The sequence below is a fragment of the Oncorhynchus mykiss genome, chromosome 23, assembly GCF_057628025.1.
Source record: "Oncorhynchus mykiss isolate SJ-2025 chromosome 23, ASM5762802v1, whole genome shotgun sequence".
NCBI lineage: Eukaryota > Metazoa > Chordata > Actinopteri > Salmoniformes > Salmonidae > Oncorhynchus > Oncorhynchus mykiss.
The window spans coordinates 26,420,143-26,446,977 of NC_143044.1; the positions used below are offsets into that span (position 1 = coordinate 26,420,143).

Genomic DNA, 26,835 nt, shown 5'->3' on the forward strand with positions numbered 1-26,835 from the left:
GTATGCAGCACGCATCCAATAGTACAGTAGTCTACGTCTATCATTCTCCCCTTGGTTAGAGTGGTTCTCCCTACTTCATCGATCATCCACCAAAACAAGATTTTATCTGTGACACACACCATCCATCCATCCTCCATGCAAATACTAACCGTCAGCTTCCATCTCGCTCACATACAGGTAAGTGACTGACACACACGTCAGCGTCATTGCGTGTGATGATCAAGCTCTGCAGTTACTGCTAGTTAAAGGAGCAAACTAAAATCTCAATAGCTATTTTGGAAAATAACATTTACAATCCAGCTACAAATGCCACTCTCCTTTCTATTTGGATTGAGTTGTTTTAATAGATGCCATTATGCCCCCTGGTGTTAAGCAAGCTAAACTACACACCACTCAAATGTATTTATAAAGCCCTTTTCAAATCACCAGATGTCAAAGTGCTATACAAAAACCCAGCCTAAAACCCAAAACAGTAAGCAATGCAGATGAAGCACGATGGCCAGGAAAAACTCTAGAAAGGCAGGAACCTAGGAAGAAACCTAGAGGAACCAGGATCACTGTGCCCGTATACTTCTAACCAGCTATCAGTCATCTGTGTGTGTTTAACCATGAGCTGCAGTTGAAGATAGCGTCGACAGCCTCCTCAGTCTCAATTCAGCTTCAGAAGCTGTTCCAATTGTTACTCTGCATCACTGTACCTCTATACACACACAAACATTCAAAGGTCTGCCTAACCATATTTTATAAAAATTGATAAATAACCAAAGTGCAGAATATATAATAGGACAGTTGTTCCATGAAAACAGTGAATAGAATAGGGTGTGTGCGTGATGACACCACTGGTTTACATACACCATAACGTCAGGACGAAAACAGAAAAATAAAGACAGAGGCTGAAATTATTCAAATAAATGTATGACTTACAAAGGACTCTTTGGCAGTGCAGAATAGTTTAACACAATATTTGGTAGATTTAGCATAAACAGAGATTACAGTGCCTGAGTTGAACAGTTGTGCGTATACCGATTTTGTGGGATATCATTTATAAAAAATAAAAAAAATAAATAAAAAATAGGGTCTCGAAATGGACTACTTTACTAAAACCACACCAAATTAAAAAAAAGTGGGCACCACACAGAAATTAACAATTAAGTATTTCTATCAAAATTATTAAACATGCATTGGCCCAAATGAGTGAAAACTGTGTACTTGGTCATGAAACAAACAAAAAAAATACACATCTGCGAGTCATTTAAAAGGTAATAGTCTCGTGGTTTCTCATGTGACTTTTTCCCCAATATGAAGTTTTGTTTGCTTTGACCAATCTCTACGAGGCTGGAAACAAGGCAACCACAGAAAAGCAGAACCTCCTCTTCTGTATAATAATGTAAATAAGGTATCGGTTTAAAAAAAAAAAAAATTGAAAAACTTGTTTTCACTTTGTCATTATTGTGTGTAGATTGAGGGAAAAGAAACAATCAATTTTAGAATAAGGCTGTAACGTAACAAAATATTGAAAAAGTCAAGGGGTCTGAATACCCTCCGAATACAGTGTAAATTCAGTGATTCTGTCCCTTCATAGGACGAAGAGGGTGCTTGTTCTAGAGAATAGATGGTAGATGGAAACCGCAAGAAAAATATATTTGGTTCATTCAAGAAACAAGAGGCTTATTTCCCAAGATGTTTTAAAACCTAGCTTACTAAATAACTACAATTACTCAAACCTTGACAAACACAGAAAAGTAGGTGTCAATCAATTCTCAGTGTCAAAAATCACCCAACAGATTCAGTGTGCATTTAAGTGGTTGACCATCGGGTACAGTAGTAAAATGAAAACACACATTAATACACTGAAGAACAAGTTACCTTTATGGAATTTGGTGGTACTGCTCACTTCCCCAACCTCTCTTTAGATCTTCATTATGGGGTTTGTGCACATTGCAATGGACCACATAGCTAAGGCCAATAGCACAGATCCATAGCCCAGGGTAGATCAAGCATTGGGTCATGTTCATTAGGGCATGCCAAGGAAAATGTTTGGAAATGGAACATTTATTTTTGGAGAAATCCAGGTAGTCCTTCCCTGTGTCTTTTCTCACATTTGGTGCCTAATGAACATTATACTATTATAAGGTTACTAAGCACCAAGTCAGAGTGGAAGGTAGGCACCATCCTTTTAGGGAGGAACTGAAACATCAGGGTGAATCTGCTTCATGGCTTCTGGGTCTCCTTTGGTGTGGAGGGCCTATTCCATTCTGACGGTATTGGCACGGTAAGACAGATGTGGTTGGGAAATCAGAGAAGGAGGACAAGGACAGCACAGGCCACAAAACCCAGACAGTAGTGGCTGTAGATTAGCATAGCATAGCATAGCCAGGGCTGAAGGGACCGAGACTGCAGCTTGCCCTTACTAGAGAAACAGCACCCATTTTCACTTTCCCAGGATCAAGACTCAAATCAGATAAATGATCGAACAGAGGTCATAGAAAATTGTTCAGTTGGTTACCTTCACCAAAGCAGAGAAAGGAGAGCTCCTCCTAGAGAATCTTGACAATGTATGACACCTTTCTTCCTCTAAGCCTTGAACTAGACTCATTTAGAGAGGCCATGGCTGGTTAGGCTAACGAATGCTAACTGTAAAGGCTGATAAGGTTTTAAGGCTTAAAGCTTTTGAGGTTGGTTCCCATGATGAGCCTAAACACCGAGCTGTGGTCAAGGGGAACGGCTGTTAATTGGTCCATTATTAGTCAAAATACGCTCTTATTAATGATGGTGTCCACTCATTAATTATGGTGTCCACCATTTTATTAGTCTTAACATTGTCCTCCATAACAACAGTTCTCCTGCTGTCCTAGAGGGGAGAACATGGCCCAATTTAATAGTCCTTCGGCTCAGTCAGTGTTCGTAATGATCCAGTTTCTATAAAAGCCCAGATGTGGGGAGGAAACTGTGCTCAGGGCTGCCAGGGCTTCCTGTCTTTGCCCCTCTGTTCGGAAATGTGTTTGTAGCGACACTTGTCCCCAAAATGGCAGCCAGTGGTCCTCCAGAAGTAACACTCATCTCCATTCACTGGGCCACGACGTCTGGGACTGGAAAAGGGGCAAAAAGGTTGGAATGTTATGTAGAGGTGATTTTGGGATGAAATTATACCCATTTTCAAGTAGGCTCATCCTCAACTGATTTCCTTTTGGTTTATAGTTTTTTTTATTATTTAATAGTTATTTTATAACTATTCCACCATTACAAAGCTTTTAGCTTATTCTGGATTTACCTACGTTGTTGAAATAGGCAAAAACTTGGAATTATGAATGATCCTTTAAAGTTGCAGTGAAATAGCCACATCTGTTTACGGTATTACAACAATGAAAGGGGGATACCTAGTCAGTTGTACAACAATGCATTCAACTGAAAATCTGTCTTCCACATTTTATTTTTATTACGTTGCTGGATGCTCATCTCCTTTTCAAAAACAAAACAATAAATGCGCCTGGGGGCAACCAGTGGCACCGTTTTACCTTTTGCATATCTCAGCCTTATAAGGGTGTGGTTCCTTACCAAGTAGCAGCAGCTGCCTGTTGCGATGCGGGGGGGCTACTCTTGAGGGGGATTGGCAGAACCCTCTGGGTGTTACGGTCTGGGTAGCGAACCACCAACCTTGTGTTCTCTATACTGTAGCCCTGTGAGGGAATACACATACACCCATAAAATACAAATACATTAAGATCAATAGAAAATACTTCATTGTGCATTTTTGTAAGAATCCGAAAGATAAAATGTCAAGAAAAAGTTAACAAGAACTACAATATACAAAACAGAAAAGAGGCCACAGCATCTTATGTCACAGAAGGCCACTCACGTTGAGTTTCTCCATGGCCCGCGATGCCATGTTGGCGTTCTTGAAGTTGACAAATGCACAGAACCGCTCGTGGATAACTCGTATGCTGTCTATCTCCCCATAGGTTTGAAAGAGGTCCAACAGGTGTTTCTCAGCAATCTCAGTGGTCACGTTCCCCACCCAGAGAGACGCACACAAGGACCTGAAGGAAAGAAAGTGAGACCGAATAGGGAAAACACATCACTTACGTTCACACAGTCGTCGTGTTACACCCACAGAAATCCAAAAGGTATGCATGTATACATACCAATCTATCCATCCATCCATATACAGTAGCAAGAAAAAGTATGTGAACCCTTTGGAATTACCCAGATTTCTGCCTAAATTGGTCAAATTTGATCTGATCTTCATCTAAGTCACAACAATATACAAACCGTGTGCTTAAACTAAAACACAAATGGTATTTTTCTTGTATATATTGAATACATTATTTCAACATTCACAGTGTAGGTTGGAAAAAGTATCAACCTCTAGGCTAATGACTACACCAAAAGCTAATTGGAGTTAGGAGTCAGCTAAACTGGAGTCCAAACAATGAGATGAGATTGGAGATGTTGGTTAGAGCTGCCTTGCCCCATAAAAAAACCTCACAAAATTTGAGTTCGGTATTCACAGGAAGCATTGCCTGATGTGAACCATGACTCAAACAAAGATCTTAGAACTGTTGACTTGCAGAGCTGGAAAGGGTTACAAAAGTATCTCTAAAAGCCGATGTTCATCAGTCGGTAAGACAAATTGTCTATAAAAATTGAGAAAGTTCAGCACTCTTGCTACTCTCCCTAGGAGTGGCCGTCCTGCAAAGATGACTGCAAGAGCACTGCGCAGAATTCTCAATGAGGATAAGAAGAAACCTAGTGTCAGAAATCTCTGGAACATGCTAACATCTCTGTTGACGAGTCTACGATACCCAAAACACTTAAGAATGGTGTTCATGGGAGGACACGACGGAGGAAGCACCTGCTGTCCAAATAAAAAAAACATTGCTGCACGTCTGAAGTTTGAAAAAGTGCACCTGGATGTTCCACAGTGTTACGGGCAAAATATTCTGTGGACAGATGAACATACAGTGGAGTTGTTAGTAAGGAACACACAACACTATGTGTGGAGAAAAAAAAGGCACAGAACACCAACATCAAAACCTCATCCAAACTGTAAAGTATGGTGGAGGGAGCATCATGGTTTGGGGCTGCTTTGCTGTCTCAGGGCCTGGACAGCTTGCTATCATTGATGGAAAAATGAATTCCCAAGTTTACCAAGACATTTTGCAGGAGAATGTTAGTGTGTCTGTCCACCAATTGAAGCTCAACAGAAGTTGGGTGATGCAACAGGACAACGACCCAAAACACAGAAGTAAATCAACAGAATGGCTTCAACAGAAGAATTTACGCCTTCTGAAGTGGCCCAGTCAGAGTCCTGACCTCAATGCGATTGAGATGCTGTGGTATGACCGAGGGCAGTTCACATACTTTTCCCACCCTGAACTGTGAATGTTTACACGGTGTGCTCAATAAAGACATGAACACGTATAATTGTTTGTGTTTTATTAGTTTAAGCAGATTGTCCATTGTTGTGACCTAGATGAAGATCAGATCAAATTTTATGACCAATTTATGCAGAACTCAAGGTATTTCCAAAGGGTTCACATACTTTGCCACTGTAAGCACACACACACACACACGTTTGGACACACTAACTCATTCAAGGGTTTTTATTTGTACTATTTTCAACATTGTAGAATAATAGCGAAGGCATCAAAAATATGAAATAACATGGAATCATGTAGTAACCCAAAAAAGTTTAACGAATCAAAATACATTCTATATTATTTAAAGTAGCCATCCTTTCCCTTGATGACAGCTTTGCATACTCCTGGCATTCTCTCAACCAGCTGCATGAGAAATGCTTTTCCACCAGTCTTGAAGGAGCTCTCACATATGCTGAGCACTTATTGGCTGCTTTTTATTCACTCTGCGGTCCAACTCATCCCAAACCATCTCAATTGGGTTGAAGTTGGGTGATTGTGGAGGCCAGGTCATCTGATGCAGCACCATCACATTCCTTCTTGGTCAAATAGCCCTTACACAGCCTGGAGGTGTGTGTTGGGTCATTGTCCTGTTAAAAACAAATGGATAGTCCTACTAAACGCAAACCAGATGGGATGGCATATCGCTGCAGAATGCTGTGGTAGCCATGCTTGTTATGTGTGCCTTGAATTCTAAATAAATCACTGACAGTGTCACCAGCAAAGCACCCCGCCCGACACCACCACCTTCATGCTTAACAGTGGGAACCACATATGCGGAGATCATCCGTTCACCCAATCTTTGCATCTTGCGATAGAAAAATTAAATTTACCTGAATTGTTTGATATTAATAGTTAGCAATTAATGCTTAATAAACAGAAGGATATTTCTGTCCTGTTAGTGTCACTGTTTTTATGATCTCCACTAGTTCCCTGCAGCTAATCTGGGCGTATGGTCACCAGACATGGCTTGAGCTGACAAATGAGCTAAAGACTGAATTACAAAGACAATATGTGGTGGGTTTATCCGAGGTAGCCAGGAGGAGTTTAGAACAATTCCTCAGTGTCTCTAAATCACCCTTGCATCTGGGAAACTAAGCCAGGGTGGGGTTAAGACAACAACCCACATGTAGATAATGACAGGATGAAGCTACTATGTGGTAGTAAACTATGTGGTAGTAAACTATGTGGTAGAGCAGGGTCACAAGGTATTATATGGTAAAGTGCAACCGCCGATACAAGAGAACATATTTGGGAGATTCGAGAACAATGCAACTCAGGAAAACCATAGGAGTTTTAATCTCTCGAGACTTTGTTTTATTTTCAAATATATTTATTGAATTGACGAAAGGGAGGAAGAGATGAGTGTAATTAAAGTGGCCTCTGAGAAGTGTTTGTTTTGACCATAATAACAAAATTATGTTTTTACCTGGTAACATAGCGTTAGACAGAAAAACAGACGTAGTGTACAGTAGAGATTGTAGAGGGCTTTCTGAGTTTAATGGGGAAAAAAAGTAGACTAGTGAAGGTAAAAGGAAAGTAGGTAAATTGGAAAGTAAAAATTTCAAATTTGAATTGTTTGGCTTGATTAAGATTTGGCTGATGTATTTTCTACATTTAGCGCATTACAGGTTCATCTTAAAATAGACATATAATGAGTTTGAAGTAAAAAAGGGAATATCCAGCAGATATTGTATTATAAAAATTCTAATCTGTTTAATCTAGATTGAAATGAGTATTGAATATCCAGGCTGCATCACATCCAGCCGTGATTGGGAGGGAGTACAATGGACTTATTATCATCATGTTTTGTTTGTATTTAAAACCTTTGGGTTGCTGATTATGATTAGTATAGTGAAATACAGCAGTTTTATAAAAAGGTATCTGAAGGCAAAGAGGAGTTCATTAAATAAGGCCTGACCATTTTTGTTTGTTTTTACCATAGTTTCAAGAACCCACACATTTGTTAGTGTTTTTTAAAATGCTGTGTTTGATTTATTGTGAGTGTTCTATTTCATTTGGTTTTAGTAGGGTTTACACGTGTTAGTGCCGAGGTAGCTTAAAAGGGGCACAAGTTTTTATTTTCAGAGTTTTACTTGAACACGCAAATTATTTTGATAAAAGAATGTACTGGAGAAACTTAGTGTAAACCTGGGATATGAAATGTTTTTAGATAATTGGTCTAATTAGAGAAAGTAACACTTATTTGAAGAGTTTGAATGAACTCCGACCTCTGTCCTTTCTAGTGTGGTTTAATCACCCTCCCTGGAATGCCGAGAGACATTCGATGATGATTTAAAGTGTAATTTATAATACTGATAATTAAGGAGAAGTTATATAACTAATAGAACCACGAGAAGGATAGACCTGTCTCTAGTCTATTTTTACTATGAAGTTTATGGGTAGAAATGTTTTTTGGGGAGTTAAGGGTAGTAATTTGAATTTGTAGTATTGTTTTTAAAACACAGTCACTATGTGAATCGTGTCAAAGTGGGGGAATTACCAGTCTTTTGAGGGTTTTGGATTGAAGTTTACATACCAAGTGATATATAGAAATGTATTGAGTGATGTATGAAGGTGTTTGTCCTGTTTGGTTTTGATAAATCTCACCAGATTGGGATAATTTCCTGGTCGGGATAATCTGGGAAACTAAGACAGGGTGGGGTTAAGACAACAACCCACCTGCAGATAACGACAGGGGTGGCTTATGATGCTCCTTGGGCTGCATGAGGGGGGGGGGGGGGTGAACCAACCATGACTGAGCATCGTTAACGTCAACTATATATAGTACTCTGCATTTGTGTAAAGGTTAGGTTACTCGGTCCAACACTCAAGTGTTGTGGGTGGGTCGACCAGCCTCATTATTGCAATAATTCATCGATATTGAATGAAGATGATTATTTGAAGAAATGACCAAATATCACTCAGTACTAAATTTCCACGATAGTCTAACAAAGACACGGCAGTTGGAACCAAAAATCTCAAATTTGGACTCAGACCAAAAGGACAGATTGCCACCAGTCTACTGTCCATTGCTTGTGTTTCTTGGCCAAAGCAAGTCTCTTCTTATTGGTGTCCTTTATTAGTAGTTTGCAGCAATTCAACCATGAAGGCCTGATTAAACACAGTCTCCTCTAAACAGTTGATGTTGAGATGTGTCTGTTACTTGAACTCTGAAGCATTTATTTCGGTTGCAATCTGAGGTGGAGTTAACTCTAATGAACTTATCCTCTGCAGCAGAGGTAACTCGGTCTTCCTTTCTTGTGGCGGTCCTCATGAGAGCCAGTTCCATCATAGCGCTTGATGGTTTTTGCGACTGCACTTGAAGAAACATTCAAAGTTCTTTACATTTTCCGAATTTACTTAGCTTCACGTCTTAAAGTAATGCTGGACTGTCATTTCTCTTTGCTTATTTGAGCAGTTCTTGCCATATTATGGATTTGGTCTTTTACCAAATAGGGCTTCTGTTCTTCTGTATATTACCCTACCTTGTCACAACACAACTGATTGGCTCAAACGCATTAAGGGGAAAATGAATTCCACAAATTAAGTTAAGGCACACCTGTTAATTGAAATGCATTCCAGGTGACTACCTGATGAAGCTGGTTGAGAGAATGCCAAGAGTGTGCAAAGCTGTCAAAGCAAAGGGTGACTACATTGAAGAATCTCAAACATAAAATATACACTGCTCAAAAAAATAAAGGGAACACTAAAATAACTCATCCTAGATCTGAATTAATGAAATATTCTTATTAAATACTTTTTTCTTTACATAGTTGAATGTGCTGACAACGAAATCACACAAATTATCAATGGAAATCAAATTCATCAACCCATGGAGGTCTGGAGTCACACTCAAAATTAAAGTGGAAAACCACACTACTGGCTGATCCAACTTGATGTAATGTCCTTAAAACAAGTCAAAATGAGGCTCAGTAGTGTGTGTGGCCTCCACGTGCCTGTATGACCTCCCTACAATGCCTGGGCATGCTCCTGATGAGGTGGCGGATGGTCTCCTGAGGGATCTCCTCCCAGACCTGGACTAAAGCATCCGCCAACTCCTGGACAGTCTGTGGTGCAACGTGGCGTTGGTGGATGGAGCGAGACATGATGTGCTCAATTGGATTCAGGTCTGGGGAACGGGCGGGCCAGTCCATAGCATCAATGCCTTCCTCTTGCAGGAACTGCTAACACACTCCAGCCACATGAGGTCTAGCATTGTCTTGCATTAGGAGGAACCCAGGGCCAACCACACCAGCATATGGTCTCACAAGGGGTCTGAGGATCTCATCTCGGTACCTAATGGCAGTCAGGCTACCTCTGGCGAACACATGGAGGGCTGTGCGGCCCCCCAAAGAAATGCCACCCCACACCATGACTGACCCACCGCCAAACCGGTCTTGCTGGAGGACGTTGCAGGCAGCAGACTTGGAGTTACATTGTGTTGTTTAAGTGTTTATTATTTATTTGAACAGTGTATTTAGATATGTTTAAAAAAAAATTGGTTACAACATGATCCATGTGTTATTTCATTGTTTTGATGTCTTCACTAATATTCTACAATGCAGAATTTAAAAAACATTTTTTTTAAACAACCCTGGAATGAGTAGGTGTCCAAACCTCATATATATATATATATATATATATAAAAAACCGTTCAAAAGTTTGGGGTTACTTAGAAATGTCCTTGTTTTTGAAAGAAAGCAAATTTTTTTGTCCATTAAAATAACATCAAAAAGATCAGAAATACAGTGTAGACAGAAATACAGACATGACTATTATAGCTGGAAACAGCAGATTTTTTTAATGGAATATCTACATAGGCGTAGAGGCCCATTATCAGCAACCACCACTCCTGTGTTTCAATGGCATGTTGTGTTAGCTAATCCAAGTATATCATTTAAAAAAGGCTAACTGATTAGAAAACCCTTTTGCAATTATGTTAGCACAGCTAAAAACTGTTCTGATTAAAGAAGTAATAACTAGTCTAAAGACAGCCAGTTTTGAGTATCTGGAGCATCAGCATTTGTGGGTTTGGTTACAGGCTCAAAATGGCCAGAAACAAAAAAAACTTTCTTCTGAAACTCAGTCTATTCTTGTTCTGAGAAATTAAGGCTATTCCATGCAGGAAATTGCATCTTGTACAAAATCTTGTACAACGCTGTGTACTACTCCCTTCACAGAACAGCGCAAACTGGTTCTAACAAGAATATAATTGGGAGTGGGAGGCCCTGGTGCACAACTGAGCAAAAGGACAAGTACATTAGTGTCAAGTTTGAGAAACAGATGCCTCACAAGTCCTCAACTGGCAGCTTCATTAAGATTTCCCTTCATTGGAGCTAAGGGGCCTAACCTGAACAAAGAAAAACAGCCCCAGACCATAATTCCTCCTCCACCAAACGTTACAGTTTGCACAATGCATTTGGGCTGGTAGTGTTCTCCTGGCATTCGCCAAACCCAGAATAATCCGTCAGACTACCAGTGAAGCGTGATTCATCACTTCGTCTCATAGCAAAGGACCTGAACGCTTATGTAAATAAGGTATTTTATGTTTTTATTTGTAATACATTTGCAGAAATGTAAAAAAACATGTTTTCGATTGGTTATTATGGGGTATTCTGTGTAGATTGGGGAGGATTTTATATTTATTTAATCCATTTTAGAATAAGGCTGTAACGTAACAAAATGTGGAAAAAGTTAAGGCGTCTAAATACTTTCCGAATGCACTGTATGTTTGCTGCTTTTCATTAACTATGCACTATGCAGAAATCACTCCGCCATTTCCTGCTTCCTAAAATTGGTTCGGGTCACCCAAAAAGTTACATATTACAGATTTAAATCATGTACGGCTGTTTTTGGGCCAAAATTACATTTGCTCATATGGGCAGAATATTGTATGTATAGCCTACAGAAGTTGTATCAGTTATACAGTTCATGCGAAAATATTCGGATCTGGTAAAAGGATGACATCGGTAAAAAAGAATGGGCTATTTCTATAGAAATGGAAAGGGCATCTGCTAAATGACGAATGTAAATGTAAATGTGATCGTGATCTTAGAGACACCAAGTAACAATAGCCTATAATTAAAGGGATTGCATGTCAATCTATTACTGGGCTCTCACCATCAAGTCACATGCACAACTATGAGCTTTCTTATCGTTTTGATTACCATTTATTAATTGACATCATAGTGCTGTGCGACACATCTCCTTTCGCATAGAGTTGTTCAGGCTGTTGACTGTGGTCTTTGGAATTTTGTCCCACTTCTCTTCAATGGCTGTGAGAGGTTGCTGGATGTTGGTGGGAACTGGAACACGGGTTTCCTACACGTCGATCCAGAGCATCCCAAACATGCTCAATAGGTGACATATCTGGTGAGCATGTACGCCATGGAAGAACTTGGACATTTTCAGCTTCCAGGAAGACATCTGTGGCATTGTGTTGTGTGACAAAACTGCACATTATAGAGTGCCGTTTTATTGTCCCCGGCACAACTTGCACCTGTGTAATGATCATGCTGTTTAATCAGTTTCTTGGTATTCCACACCTGTCAGTTGGATGGATTATCTTGGCAATGGAGAAATGCTCGCTAACAGGGATGTAAACAAACATGTGCAAAAAAATTGGAGAAATAAGCATTTTGTGCTTATGGACAACGTTTGGGATTTTTTATTTTAACTCATGAAACATGGGACCAACACTTTAAATGTTGCATTTATATTTTTGTTCCGTATAATATGAACCCACTGTGGAAAGGGGAGACTCTCATGAAAACAGAGGTATTATCCATTTTTCCCCTACAAGTGTCACGGGACTCGTCTAAAGGTAGCCCGTATAAATAATGGAAGTATGGAGATAGTTTTGTGCCAACAAAAAGTTGTTAAAGAGTTAAATATGTGTCGTCCCCCCCCCCCCCCCCCAACAACAACAAAAAATCCTGAACTTTCTTATATCTCCTATATGTAGGATAGACACTTTATAACTTGATTCCTTATTATTTATTTTTTAACCGTTTTTTTTTTTATACCAACTATGAATGTGTTTTCAATTTGTATTTGTATTAATTACGGATACCCATTAATTGCTGCCAATGCAGCAGCTACTCTTCCTGGGGTCCAGCAAAATTAAGGCAATTTAAAATATTATATGACATTACATTTCATAACACTTTTCACAACACAATTGTTGTATGCTTCTACTCTATTACCACATATCTACAATTCAAAATCCATGTGTACGTGTGTGTAGAGTGCGAGTCTATAATTTGTATGTGTTAGTGTGTGTCTGTGCCTGTATGTGTGTCTCTTCACAGTCCCCGCTGTTATAAGGTGTATTTCTATCTGGTTTTTAAATCTGATTCTACTGCTTGCATCAGTTACCTGGTGTGGAATAGAGTTCCATGTTGCCATGGCTCTGTGTAGTACTGTGCTCCTCCCAGTCTGTTCTGGACTTCGAGATTCTGAAGAGACCTCACTATCAATGCATTTCTATAAATCATAGTGTAAGAACACTTTTAAAGCCTCAAATGATAAGATGAGCCAACTTTCAAAACAAGTCATTTTTAGCTAGCCAAGGCAGTCAACTAGCTGTTTAGCTTTCTAGCACATTCACTAATTTGTTTGTAAATAACTAACAAACAAGTTAATTAGCTACTACATATTCTTGTCAAACTGTCAACAGAGTAGTTAGCAAGCAACAAGACATTTATTTATTTTATTTAACTAGGCAAGTCTGTTAAGAACACATTCCTTCTTACAATGATGGCCTGATCCCAGCTCAGGGATTTGATCTAGCAACCTTTCAGTTACTGGCCCAACACTATAGGCTACCTGCCGCCAACTGGAAAACTAAGCTAACATATGGAATTGTTTTAAGGTGGTGGATCATTTAGCTATTTGATAAGGAATTTAATGGCATCTTTAGGTATAAAAAAATATATTAAAAAAATGATTTGATAAAATATGGAATTTCGTCTTTACTACTGTTGTCACGTTCTGACCCTAGTTATTGTGTTAATTGTTTGTTTTAGTTGGTCAGGACGTGAGTTGGGTGGGCATTCTATGTTTTGTGTGTCTAGGTTGTTTTTCTGTGTTCGGCCTAGTATGGTTCTCAATCAGAGGCAGGTGTTGTTAGTTGTCTCTGATTGAGAATCATACTTAGGTAGCCTGGGTTTCACTGTTTGTTTGTGGGTGATTGTTTCCGTGTCTGTGTTTGTTCACCACACGGTACTGTTTTCGGTTTCGGTTATTCACGTTACGTTTATTGTTTTTGTATGGAGTGTTCAGTTTATGTGTTTAAATAAATTCCATGGACACTTACCACACCGTATATTGGTCCTCTGATCCTTCTCGCCCCTCCTCTTCAGACGAAGAGGAGGAAAACCATTACAACTGTAGCCCATAGAAACGCATTGATAGTGAAGTCTCAGAACAGACTCGATATGCCAAATAACAGTCTAAAAACCACTTGAGGGCAAACAAATAAGATTGAAAGATTCAGACACATGGCCAGGAATCCAATTTGTATCTGACTACAAACCATCTAAAGTGGTTTGAAATGTGGCTTAAAAAATCTGATTCCATGTATTTCTTGGCTGTTCAGACTGCAGGAAAAATATGAGATTCGAATTGTATATGCAAAAAAAATTGATTTGACTCACTTCAAACTGCTAATGTGTACATGGCTCAATTGAACCGGTGATGGCCCATCAGGTGTTGATTAGGACTCTTAAATTATTCAGATGATTGATTAGAAATTAATCTTTCAGAAACCTTCACACCAAGCCTGCCGGTCAATCAGCACACAGTTATCTGGACACTTTCCTACCTGTGCAGGTCAGTTACATTCTGTCTTTTTTTAATATCGGAAAAATTCACATGGTAGCCTATCTACAGTCAGACTGTACATATTGGTGCCAATCACCTGTGGGTGGTTTTATTTCCCCATGTTTTCTGATCCAAAATCTGTTAACACTTATTTTTTACTTTTTTATGTTCATTGTTGGACATCAAAGACTGTAAAAAAAACATTTATTTTAATTTTGGAAATCTATTCCCAGGCATAATAGAGAGAAATGTGCTTCTACACCTCCACTGCTTGCTGCTTGGGGTTTTAGGCTGGGTTTCTGTACAGCTGGGTTTCTGTACAGCACTTTGATATATCAGCTAATGTAAGAAGGGCTATGTAAATAAATTGGATTTGATTTGATTGTACACAAATGTAAGTTAGGTTTGAAATGATCATGTTTTTGTCAAATATTATATTATAGTAAAAATCGGCCCGTGGCTGAATCTAGTTGATGATTGCGGCTCTAGTGGAGCGGCTAGAGGGGACTGCAGGATCTGTCTCCATCCGTCCGTCCATTCGTATGTTAGTCACACGTGATATCTCAGAAAGCACTGGCCCAATTTTGACGGAACTTGGGGGAATGATTAATCTTGCTGTAAAGATCCGGCATTTATAAAATTACAATGATAGGCCCAAAGTGGGAGCTATAGTTATTAACTTAAATGTGTGAGTCACACCAGAGATGAAGATGCAAAGCAAGAGGGATAACCCCCGGGCCTAAAATCTGTCTTCTCCAGCAGGTGGTGTATTTCTTTGGCACATGACATGGAGTAGGCCTACAGGGTGTGGATTATCTATAGAGACTGGTACTCAGGCTAACTGCCTACCATTTTTAAGACATTTATTTTCATTGTTCAAGTGGCCACTTGAGTATGTGAACAATATAATGGATAATCTGTGGTCACTTACGATAACTGAAATTTGTATGTCATACGATATCTCAATTGGCCCAAGGGGGCTCTGCATAATTTGTGGGGGACGACATGTTTACTGTTGCCTTGTTTTATTATTAATAAATTGAAAGAAAATTAATTATAACCAGGTTAAAATCACTTTTATTTCCGTTTCTTTGTTTCTTCTAGGCTATTGAATAGGCCTATGTGTTTTGACAATATATTAATACATGCATTTGTAGGGTTACGGATTAGGCTAGTACATTTTTAACTAGGAGGCACAAAAGGAGAGCATGCTTCCTGTGACTTGTTCAATCGCATGCATCTCAGATTATTTGTTTTGTAGACAAAGATATATTATAGTCTGTTTTCAGACAGGTTTAAACAGCCAGCTGTGTGTGCGGGGAACGTAAGAGTCGCCTATGAAGGAGTTCACGTTTTCTGCAGCATTCGCTGTAAAATATAATGCTCTGCTGCGGTGCTTCGATCATGTGCATATTTATATTACGGTATATAAGGAATGGTACATTGCAGTCATTTAGCAGACAGTCTCATGAAAAGCCTTTTACAGTCAACAAATGTGGCCTTGGCTGAACCAGCATGACAGTAAATCACCTGAAATGACGAGTCCAGATTCAAACCCATTACCTCTGTATTTCTGTATCCTTGCCTGGCAGACAGTATAGAAAACCCCACAATATCTGAGCAGTGTTAGCTTAGTGTATCTCAGCCCTAGCATGGCAGGTGTATGTAGTATAGAAAAGCCCACAGTAACTGAGTGTTACTAGACCGGTGTATCTCTCAGCCCTAGCCGACCCCCGGCTGATGATATTGACAGCTAATGTTAACGCTCCTCGCCTGATAGAGTGGCGGAGACTAGCGTGAGATTGCCAAGATCCGTCAACGTCTGCGAAACACACACCTCCCTGCATCCCCACCTCAACCCCCCCAGCCCAACCCCCTTCAGCATCCCCCTCAGCCTCCGGCCTCCATCCTCCCCATCTTCCTGCCTTAGTCTTAACATCCGGATTGTGTCACCGTTTGATCTGACCCCCGTCCACCACACCTCCCTTCACCGGAGATGGACACATCCCTCCATTTTCTTCTCGTTTCCCATTCTCTCGTATTCAGGATCGATCGACTGTTAATGTGGTAGCGCCACAGAGGGAGAGTGGGAGGGTGGAGGATGGGGGGTGGCAGGGGGGAGAGGTAGCTACAGCAGCGACAGTAGGGTGACAGCCTGCTCTGTCTTAGGGAAATGGGGATGGGAAGTTCTGTTTATTTTAGCCAGGGGCGTGAGCATTCTTTGAGAGACATGACGAGTAATTGTCCTGATTTATTGTGTGTTTCCCTCCCTACTTTTAGGTGTGTTTGTGTGTGTGGTGTGTGGTTTGTGTGTATGTGTGTGCGTGTGTGTGTGTGTGTGCATGTGCTTGTGAGTGTCTGTGTAAGTGTGTAGATACGTGTGTGTAGAATGAAGTCGCCCCTAGACTGATCTAAGGTCAGTTATGCACTTTCCCCCCAAATGAATACAAATTGAATAGGGAGAATAAACTGATCCTACAGCTGTACCTAAGGCCACTTCTAAGTGCTCTGTGGAAAGGAGCAGTGAAATATGAAATCTAGGCCTTGTGCCTTACACACAAGGGCACTTTTAAATCATTGTTACATAAGCTAATGAAATTAATATTCCCTCTTTTATCTATTGCGGATAATTTCAGGTCAACGCATTAACTAAAGACTATCACTTGTAGTTCTCGGGGTTTCCTTATTTAATTTATTTAACATGACACACCACAGTACGTCTCAAAGAAAGCTCTCTTAACTTTTCTCTTCTCTAACTAACTGACTGTCAAGACAAATTTCATTTGTCACAATTCTTCTGAAAAGTACAGACACTGAGCAATAACAATGGGTAGATTTTCTCATTGATTTGACAAATTCACCGGGAATAGAAATAACTCTGAGAATAAGAATCTGAGCGATCAGATTTGTACTTGATTTAGGCCTTGGGTTGGAGACTGTGTGTGTGTGTGTGTGTGTGTGTGCGTGTGTGTGTGTGTGTGTGTGTGTGTGTGTGTGTGTGTGTGTGTGTGTGTGTGTGTGTGTGTGTGTGTGTGTGTGCATGCCTATGGGTGCACATTGGACACGTTGTGTCCTTAAGCATACAATAATACACTGAGCTGTCAATCAAATGATAAAATGAAATGTTCTTCAAACGCAAAACTATATAGGAGCAGATCAGGCCAAAAATGTAGGTCAGTCCAGTCCTCATAGCACTGGCAGAAAATTGTAGATACCATCTCCGGCTATTGTGCCCTTGAGCAAGACACTTAACATACACAAACTGCTCTATGGGTGCTGAGCCATGGCTCACCCTGGCTTCGCACCCATCGAGCTGTTGCTCATGTCTTGTCCTATAGCAGTGTGCATCAGCAAAGCGCTCAATCACTGAACAATCACTCAATTTTTCCCTCCCTCCCTCTCCTTGCCTTGTTGCATATCTGTAATCCCTCTCCCTCTCCCTCTCCCTGCCTTGTTCCAGATCCCTCCCTCTCTGTCTCCCTCCCTCCATACTACTGATCATCATTGTGAGTGAGCTCAATCTGAACTATTTATTTGCTTTATTTACCGGGATCAGCGATAAACAACAAACACTATTAAGACGGTCAATCAATACAGGAACATCAGCGCTCTCCACACAATAGATTTATACTATCTGCCCCAGCTACATAAATCACATATTCATACATTAAATTAAAAACCTGATTGATAGAGGTGCAAGAGAGAGTGTGTACAAAACCGCATGATGTAAAAAATATTAAATATTATTTTGAGGGGACATTTTGTTCAGAGAGACAGAATGCCAAACAACTATTTTTCTTCGATAAGATATATGTCCTGGTTCTTGTACTTTTCCTTGTGGATCAGATGTTTAGAAGTTGTTGTCTATATACACTGAGCGTACAAAACATTATGAACACCTGCTCTTTCCATGACATAGACTGACCAGGTAAATACAAATGAAAGCTATGATCCCTTAATGATGTCACTTGTTAAATCCACATCCCTCAGTGTAGATGGAGGAAACAGATTAAAGAAGGATTTTTAAGGCGTAAGACAATGGAGACATGGATTGTGTATGTGTGCCATTCAATGGGAAAGACAACATGTTTAAGTGCTGTTGAATGGGGCATGGTATAATGCAGGCCTGGACAATTATTTTCCATAGAGGGCCACATTAGAATATTTTTTTGCCATAGTGGGCCAGAATCATATTACAGGATTATACATCATGTGTATGACTGTGTTGACAGTTATATCTACTGCAAATCACGTACAGATATGCTACTTATTTTACATGCACAGAAATAAACCACATCCATGTTCTCCTTTTGGTAGGTATTTTCATTATTAAACATGCAATGAACTACACGGAGGGAAAAGTACACTGTGATTTCAGCAACACAGACAGAACTCTTGTTAACGGGTATGCACAAAAACACAAGAGAGAGAGCACAACATTACACATAAACTACTCAATTAAACATTCTTTAATGAATTCGCCCTCAACGAATGGCTTGCTATGTTAAGCAATTTTGTGGTACAGTACACAGCTAGGTCTCGCAATTCCGTTGTTTGATGAATGCAGTTTTGTGAAAATTCCTTGCTGCTTTTGCAACTGAGAAAGCAACTCTTTCGATGAACTTGCCCTCTGCTCACAAGACATATTCCTATATTTCTCTGCATGCTTTGTCTGGAAGAGTCGGGACAAGTTGCAGTCTTTCAAGACAGTGATGCTCTCTTTGCACACTAAGCACACAGCTTTCCCTGATACTGTACTTCAAAAAATAAATATTTTGATGTCCACTCTTGCTGGAACACCCGACATTCATTGTCTACTTTCCTTTTCTTTGAAAATCTTTGAAAAACTAATTTTTGCGCAATTTCTAGCTAGCTACTATTTGTAACTGTGACGTGTGTGTCAGCCTGTCAGTCACTGTCTGTCCTCGTGCAGTTGTTATTTATACGTGCCTTCAAAATAAATGTCCCACAAGCAGTGGGAGTTAAATCATTACACAAAGGTGAGAATTCATTGGGCTTTAAAATTTGAATAACAAATCATTTTTTTTTTTTACTATCGCAAATTCTTTATGTGATTTGAGCTTAATTCTGCGGGCAGTATTGAATCAGGTCGCATTGCCCAGGCCTGGGATAATGTGACATCGCACCGGTTTGAGTGTGCCAAGAACGTTTCAAATCAAATCAAATTTTATTTGTCACCTGCGCCAAATAAAACAGGTGTAGACCTAACAGTGAAATGCTTACTTACAAGTCCTTAACCAACAATGCAGGTTTAAGAAAATACAGAAAAAAAGTATGAGATAATAATAACAAATAATTAAAGAGCAGCAGTAAATAACAATAACGGGGCTATATACAGGGGGTACCGGTACAACTCCAGCTCTGTTGTGTTTTTCACACTCAACTGTCACACCCTGACCAACCAAACATAGAGAATAAAAATATCTCTACGGTCAGGGTGTGACTCGGATGGGAAACGCTATGTTCTGTGTTTCTATGTTTTGGCCGGGTATGGTTCTCAATCAGGGACAGCTGTCTATCGTTGTTTCTGATTGGGAATCATACTTAGGCAGCCTTTTCTTCCTTTTGTATTTTGTGGGTAGTTGTCTTTGCTAGTGGCCTGTATAGCCCTAGTAAGCTTCACGTTAGTTTTTGTTGTTTCTTGTTTTGTTGGCGACATTTATAATAAAGAAAGATGTACGCTCACCACGCTGCACCTTGGTCCGGTCATTTCCACGACGACGGGGATCGTGACATCAACAGCTTCCCTTGTGTATCACGAATGGTCCACCACCCAAAGGACATCCAGCCAACATGGCACAACTGTGGGCAGCACTGACGTCAACATGGGCCAGCATCCCTGTGGAATGCTTTCGACACCTTGTCGAGTCCATGCCCCTACAAATTGAGGCTGCTCTGAGGGCAAAGGGGGTGCAACTCAATGTTAGGAAGGTACATCTACACCTACAGTATTCCAAATTGTTGTATTACTTTACTGATAAGAATATTGGCATTGCACAGGAGGAATTTCAAGGATAAAGAGCGAGAGAGAGAGAGAGAGGTATAAAGGGGTGAAGAGAGAGGGCAGAAAGAGTGGGAGAGAGAAAGAGAGAAATATGGCAGCATCCAGGCTGGGCCGGATGGAGGGAAGAGGTGAATGGAGGGAGAGAGGATGAGGGAGGGGGGGGGTCTGCCAAGGACATTTAAGAGAGCTGTCAGAGAAAGGTGATCTACTGAGCTCCCTGTCGGTGGCTAAACCTACACACCAAGCAAGCAGCATGTCCCTGTTCCAAACGGCAGCCTAATATCCTACAGTACGTAGCCTTATGGGTCTTGCACAAAATTAATAAACTATAAAGGGAATATGCATGGTGCTATTTGGGAGGCAGCCCATGTGTATGAAGCGTGATCTCAGCACTCAGCCCAGGGCTCTGGAACCCTGGTTCACAAATGTGCGAGCATGTAAGCACTCACACACGCACATGCACACATACATTCCATACAAACACACACACTCACACACTCACGTACAGTACCAGTCAAAAGTTTGGACACACCTACTCATTCAACGGTTTTAAATTATTTTTACTATTTTCTACATTGTTGAATAATAGTGAATACATCAACACTATGAAATAACACATATGGAATTATGTAGTAACCAAAACAGTGTTAAACAAATCAAAATATATTTTATATTTGAGATTCTTCAAAGTAGCCACCATTTGCCTTGATGACAGCTTTACAAACTCTTGGCATTTTCTCAACCAGCTTCACCTGGATTGCTTTTCCAACAGTCCCACATAAGGACTTTCCACATATGCTGAGCACTTGTTGGCTGCTTTTCCTTCACCCCGTGGTCCAACTCATCCCAACCTATATCAATTGGGTTGAGTTCGGGTGATTGTGGAGGCCAGGTCATTTGATGCAGCACTGCATCACTCTCCTTCTTGGTTAAATAGCCCTGATACAGCCTGGAGGTATGTTGGGTCATTTTCCTGTTGAATACCAAATGATAGTCCCAATAAGCGCAAACCAGATGGGATGGCGTATCGCTGCAGAATGCTGTGGTAGCCATGACGGTTAAGTGTGCCTTGAATTCTAAATGAATCACTGACAGTGTCACCAGCAAAGCACCTTCACACCATAACACCTCTTCCTCCAGGCTTCATGGTGGGAACCACTCATGCGGAGACAATCCATTCACCTCCTCTGTGTCTCACAAAGACACAGCAGTTGGAACCAGAAATCTCAAATTTGAACAGATTTACACTGGTCTAATGTCCATTGCTCTGGTTTCTTGGCCCAAACAAGTCTCTTATTATTATTGGCGTCCTTTAGTAGTGGTTTCTTTGCAGCAATTCGACCATGAAGGCCTGATTCATTCAGTTTCTTCTGAACTGTTGATGTTGAGATGTGTTTGTCACTTGAACTCTGTAAAGCATATATTTTGGTTGCAATTTCTGAGAATGGTAACTCTAATGAACTTATCCTCTGCAGCAGAGGTAACTCTGGGTCTTCCAGTGGCGGTCCTCACGAGAGCCAGTTTCATCATAGCGCTTGATGGTTTTTGTGACTGCACTTGAAGAAACTATCAACGTTCTTGAAATTTTCAGAACTGACTGACCTTCATGTCGTAAAGTAATGCTGGACTGTCATTTCTCTTTGCTTATTTGAGCTGTTCTTGCCATAACATGGACTTGGTCTTTTACCAAATAGGGCTGTCTTCTGTATACCACCACTACCTTGTCACAACACAACTGATTGTCTCAAACGCGATAAGAAGGAAATAAATTGCACAAATTAACTTTTAACAAGGCACACCTGTCAATTGAAATGCATTCCAGGTGACTACCTCATGAAGCTTGTTGAGAGAATGCCAAGAGTGTGCAAAACTGTCATCAAAGTAAATGGTGGCTACATTAAAGAATCGCAATTATAAAATACAGTATATTTAGATTTGTTTAACAGTTTTTTGCCTTCTAGTAGATTCCATGCGTGTTATTTCAATGTAGAAAATAGTAAAAATAATGAAAAACCCTTGAATGAGTAGGTGTTTCCAAACTTTTGACCAGTACTGTATGCACATACTGATCTAAAAATACAAACACACGTGGTGACAATTTAGTTGTCTTGTGGTGCAACAGCGTGGGACTATATATTAATGTATGCACTCATCCAGAGCAGTTTGCAGGGCAAGAACGTATTAGAATTCAGCCTGGTGAACTGCACTGTGCTTCCAGTAAATAGGGTGTGCAGTTAATAGTCAATTGTATGGCCATTTATGTCCCTTCCGACCTGGCCATCTAGTGCCTGCACTCTCCATCCCTCCCCAGTCCATAGCAGGCTAGTTAGCCAGCAGAGTGAGAATCACTGTGCCAGAGGGTTCACTGCATGGGGACCATTACTAAAGCTTAATGATATGAGAAGTGTTCTCCCTTTCACCATCCAGCACAGAGGAGATTCATCACAGCATGAGCACAGTGTGTGTGTCTAGATGGGGATTTGTGTGTGTGTGTGTGTGTGTGTGTGTGTGTGTGTGTGTGTGTGTGTGTGTGTGTGTGTGTGTGTGTGTGTGTGTGTGTGTCTTTGTGTTTGCAGTCATACAGTCGTTGATAACGGAGATTCATCAAAATGCTGTAGCACTAGACAGCCTACCACAATGAGAGGGACATTTCTTCTCACCGTAGTAAAACTCCTGAAAAGGGACTTCCGCTATTTTAAGATCAGGATAATTCCTACAGGGGAAGGGGCATGAGAGGTCTTAGAACGGTGTCTATGAGTGTGGGTGATAGATTCAGGGATTTATTAGCTGAGTAAGGGGATGATCGGGAATTGATGGAGGGGAAGTGGAATTTACGACACACACACACACGTTTCCCATGACTCAACTCACGCAGGACCCTGATTCCGCGACCGAGTCAGGAAGTCCTACTATCATTGAGCGATAGATTTAGAATGGTGTGTGTGTGCGTAATACATTGTTTCCAGGGTTTTTCCAGTCTGACGTTTGTCACTATGTCTCCCTGAGGAAAAGTCACTCTCTAACTGAAATATGCCTCAATCACTCAACCATAGATATACAGGACCTTCAGAAAGTATTCATACCCCTTGACTTATTCCACCTTTGTTAAAATAAAAATAATAACAACAACAATTATCACACATACAGTGCCTTGCGAAAGTATTCGGCCCCCTTGAACTTTGCGACCTTTTGCCACATTTCAGGCTTCAAACATAAAGATATAAAACTGTATTTTTTTTGTGAAGAATCAACAACAAGTGGGACACAATCATGAAGTGGAACGACATTTATTGGATATTTCAAACCTTTTTAACAAATCAAAAACTGAAAAATTGGGCGTGCAAAATTATTCATTATAATTATTCAGCCCCCTTAAGTTAATACTTTGTAGCGCCACCTTTTGCTGCGATTACAGCTGTATGTCGCTTGGGGTATGTCTCTATCAGTTTTGCACATCGAGAGACTGAAATGTTTTCCCATTCCTCCTTGCAAAACAGCTCGAGCTCAGTGAGGTTGGATGGAGAGCATTTGTGAACAGCAGTTTTCAGTTATTTCCTTTAACTTGGCCATTCTAACACCTGGATATGTTTATTTTTGAACCATTCCATTGTAGATTTTGCTTTATGTTTTGGATCATTGTCTTGTTGGAAGACAAATCTCCGTCCCAGTCTCAGGTCTTTTGCAGACTCCATCAGGTTTTCTTCCAGAATGGTCCTGTATTTGGCTCCATCCATCTTCCCATCAATTTTAACCATCTTCCCTGTCCCTGCTGAAGAAAAGCAGGCCCAAACCATGATGCTGCCACCACCACGTTTGACAGTGGGGATGGTGTGTTCAGGGTGATGAGCTGTGTTGCTTTTACGCCAAACATAACGTTTTGCATTGTTGCCAAAAAGTTCAATTGTGGTTTTATCTGACCAGAGCACCTTCTTCCACATATTTGGTGTGTCTCCCAGGTGGCTTGTGGCAAACTTTAAATGACACTTTTTATGGATATCTTTAAGAAATGGCTTTCTTCTTGCCACTCTTCCATAAAGGCCAGATTTGTGCAATATACGACTGATTGTTGTCCTATGGACAGAGTCTCCCACCTCAGCTGTAGATCTCTGCAGTTCATCCAGAGTGATCATGGGCCTCTTGGCTGCATCTCTGATCAGTCTTCTCCTTGTATGAGCTGAAAGTTTAGAGGGACGGCCAGGTCTTGGTAGATTTGCAGTGGTCTGATACTCCTTCCATTTCAATATTATCGCTTGCACAGTGCTCCTTGGGATGTTTAAAGCTTGGGAAATCTTTTTGTATCCAAATCCGGCTTTAAACTTCTTCACAACAGTATCTCGGACCTGCCTGGTGTGTTCCTTGTTCTTCGTGATGCTCTCTGCGCTTTTAACGGACCTCTGAGACTATCACAGTGCAGGTGCATTTATACGGAGACTTGATTACACACAGGTGGATTGTATTTATCATCATTAGTCATTTAGGTCAACATTGGATCATTCAGAGATCCTCACTGAACTTCTGGAGAGAGTTTGCTGCACTGAAAGTAAAGGGGCTGAATAATTTTGCACGCCCAATTTTTCAGTTTTTGATTTGTTAAAAAAGTTTGAAATATCCAATAAATGTCGTTCCACTTCATGATTGTGTCCCACTTGTTGTTGATTCTTCACAAAAAAATACAGTTTTATATCTTTATGTTTGAAGCCTGAAATGTTGAAAAAGGTCGCAAAGTTCAAGGGGGCCGAATACTTTCGCAAGGCACTATACACACACAATACCCCATAATGACAAAGTGAAAACATGTTTTTAGAATTTCAAATATATTTAAAATTAAATACATAAATACATATTTACATAACTATTCACACCCCTTTGCTACGACACTCCAAATTGAGCTCAGGTGTATCTAATTTCCTATGATCATCCTTGAGATGTCACTACAACATGAATGGAGACCACCTGTGGACATGAATGGCGTCCACCTAGAAAAAGTTTTTTCATCATTTAGAAAGAACCCCACCTGTCTATATAAGTCCCACAGTTGACAGTGCATGTCCGAGCAGAAACTATACCATGAAGTCCAAGGAACTGTCCATAGATCGCTGAGATAGAATTGTGTCATATCTGGGGTAGGGTAAAAACGTTTCCAAGAGCACAGTGGTCTCCATCATTAGGAAATGGGAAAAATATGGAACTTCCCAGACTCTGCCTAGAGATGGCCGCCTGACCAAACTGACCAACTGGGCAAGAAGGACCTTGGTCAGGGAGGTGACCATGAACCCAATGACCACTCTGACAGAACTACAGAGTTCCTTGGCTGAGATGGGAGAACCTGACAGAACAGTCTCTACAGCACTTCACCAATCTGGGCTTAATGGTGAGTGGCCAGAGAGAAGCTACTCCTGAGAAAAAGGCAATTGACAGCACTCCTGGTGTTTGCAAAAAGGCATGTGAAAGACTTTGAGATCATAAGGCAAAAGATTGTGTGGTTTGATGAGACAAATTTAACTCTTTGGCTTGAATGCAAAGTGCTATGTCTGGAGAAAACCAGGCACAGCTCATCACCAATCTAATACCATCCCTATTGTGAAGCATGGTGGTGGCAGCATCATGCTATGGGGATGCTTTTCAGCAGCAGGGACTGGGTGACTGGTAAGGATAGAAGGAACAATGAATGGAGCCAAATGCAGGCAAATCCTTGATGAGAACCTGCTACAAAGTACAAACAATCCTAGACTGGGGGGTGAAGATTTACATTCCAACAGTACAATGACCCCAAGCATACACCTAAAGCAACACCGGAATGGCTTCAGAACAAGAATGTGAAATCCTTGAATGGCCCAGCCAAAGCCCAGACTTGAATCCCATTAAAAATCTGTGGAAACACTTGAAGATTGTTGGTCACTGCCGCCCCCCATTTATCAAAATGTGGAATAAGTCAACGTGTATGAGCACTTTCTGAAAGCACTGTATCCCAGTGTCCCACAGAAATAACATTGTACAGTGCCTTGCGAAAGTATTCGGCCCCCTTGAACTTTGCGACCTTTTGCCACATTTCAGGCTTCAAACATAAAGATATAAAACTGTATTTTTTTGTGAAGAATCAACAACAAGTGGGACACAATCATGAAGTGGAACGACATTTATTGGATATTTCAAACTTTTTTAACAAATCAAAAACTGAAAAATTGGGCGTGCAAAATTATTCAGCCCCCTTAAGTTAATACTTTGTAGCGCCACCTTTTGCTGCGATTACAGCTGTAAGTCGCTTGGGGTATGTCTCTATCAGTTTTGCACATCGAGAGACTGAAATGTTTTCCCATTCCTCCTTGCAAAACAGCTCGAGCTCAGTGAGGTTGGATGGAGAGCATTTGTGAACAGCAGTTTTCAGTTCTTTCCACAGATTCTCAATTGGATTCAGGTCTGGACTTTAACTTGGCCATTCTAACACCTGGATATGTTTATTTTTGAACCATTCCATTGTAGATTTTGCTTTATGTTTTGGATCATTGTCTTGTTGGAAGACAAATCTCCGTCCCAGTCTCAGGTCTTTTGCAGACTCCATCAGGTTTT

General features: G+C 40.5%; 1 long non-coding RNA gene across 1 annotated transcript; it reads right to left on the reverse strand.

Moving 5' to 3' along the window:
• Positions 1-899: 899 nt before the first annotated feature.
• LOC149972553 (uncharacterized) lies at positions 900-5,361 on the reverse strand. Its single transcript, XR_016491028.1, has 3 exons — positions 3,857-5,361; positions 3,556-3,677; positions 900-3,089 (listed from the first exon to the last, which is right to left on the reverse strand). It is a non-coding gene; the product is annotated as an uncharacterized LOC149972553 (long non-coding RNA).
• Positions 5,362-26,835: the final 21,474 nt, after the last annotated feature.